Source organism: Trypanosoma cruzi (assembly GCF_000209065.1).
Source record: "Trypanosoma cruzi strain CL Brener chromosome Unknown tcruzi_1047053432939, whole genome shotgun sequence".
Classification (NCBI taxonomy): domain Eukaryota; phylum Euglenozoa; class Kinetoplastea; order Trypanosomatida; family Trypanosomatidae; genus Trypanosoma; species Trypanosoma cruzi.
In genome coordinates, this window is record NW_903397.1 from 1 (window position 1) to 945 (window position 945).

Consider the following 945-nt stretch of genomic DNA (forward strand, 5'->3'; position numbering starts at 1 on the left):
GCCAGGTGAATCCCCACGCACGTCCGAAGCCGGGGCAACTACGCGGCCACATGAACCGCATCGTTTAATGGCTGGGGGCATGTCAGCATCCACGTTTCCCCAACGCATTCTTACGGGAGTGAGGTGGCGGTTTTAACACCCAGGCGTCTCAGGGCAAATTTGGGGAGACCACATCTTTCCCACATGACGAATATGCCTTCCCGCACCTCCTCCTTGGACGCCCATTCCGGTACAGAGGATCAGGTACTGCATTTTATTGCATTCGGCGTCGCCACCTGGGCCCTGCGCATATGGAATGAGGGCGTCTCCGTAGTCATCGCCGACCTTCTGAGCGCATACGGTTATTATTGGCACCAGGCGGATGCTCAGGCTCAACTTGCCTTTGGCAGTCCGTTATCGTGGACACGAGCACTGGATATGGATCGGGATTTCGCGGATCGCTTTAAGGATTTTTGCAGGGCCCTACTGCAGGCATTTCGGGCGCAGACCATGCTAAAAAGCGGGCCCAGCATCCCGCTTTCTTAATTTTGCACCCGCATTTGCACGCAACAACAGCGATTGTTGTGACGCCAATTGTGTCTTATTTGTGGACGAGACGCGTCCAGAATGAATATCTCGCTACACCCTCGATTGCGAAAAAAGTGACAAGAGTGGGGTTCGAACCCACGCCTACGAATAGAAGAGAACTTGAGTCTCCCGCCTTAGACCACTCGGCCATCTTGCCCTTCGTGTTCGTCGTGGCGTTCGATAAAGGCTCAATGGCTGGAAGGGAAAAAACCGTCACCAGCAGGATTCGAACCTGCGCGCGAGATCGCAACTGATTTCGAGTCAGTCCCCGTAACCACTTGGGTATGGTGACCCCGTTGCGTTCGCTGAAAGTGGGAACAAGAATCCAGATGCCAACTTCACCTTGCCACCCTAAAACCGAAAAGCGCAAAAAAAAGA

The 945-nt window shown here is 54.0% G+C and overlaps 2 non-coding genes across 2 annotated transcripts; both read right to left on the reverse strand.

Moving 5' to 3' along the window:
- Nucleotides 1-642: 642 nt before the first annotated feature.
- Nucleotides 643-724, reverse strand: Tc00.1047053432939.10. The gene has a single exon. It is a non-coding gene; the product is annotated as a tRNA-Leu (tRNA).
- Nucleotides 725-778: 54 nt separating this feature from the next.
- Tc00.1047053432939.20 lies at nucleotides 779-859 on the reverse strand. The gene has a single exon. It is a non-coding gene; the product is annotated as a tRNA-Ser (tRNA).
- Between the last annotated feature and the right edge of the window lie 86 nt (nucleotides 860-945).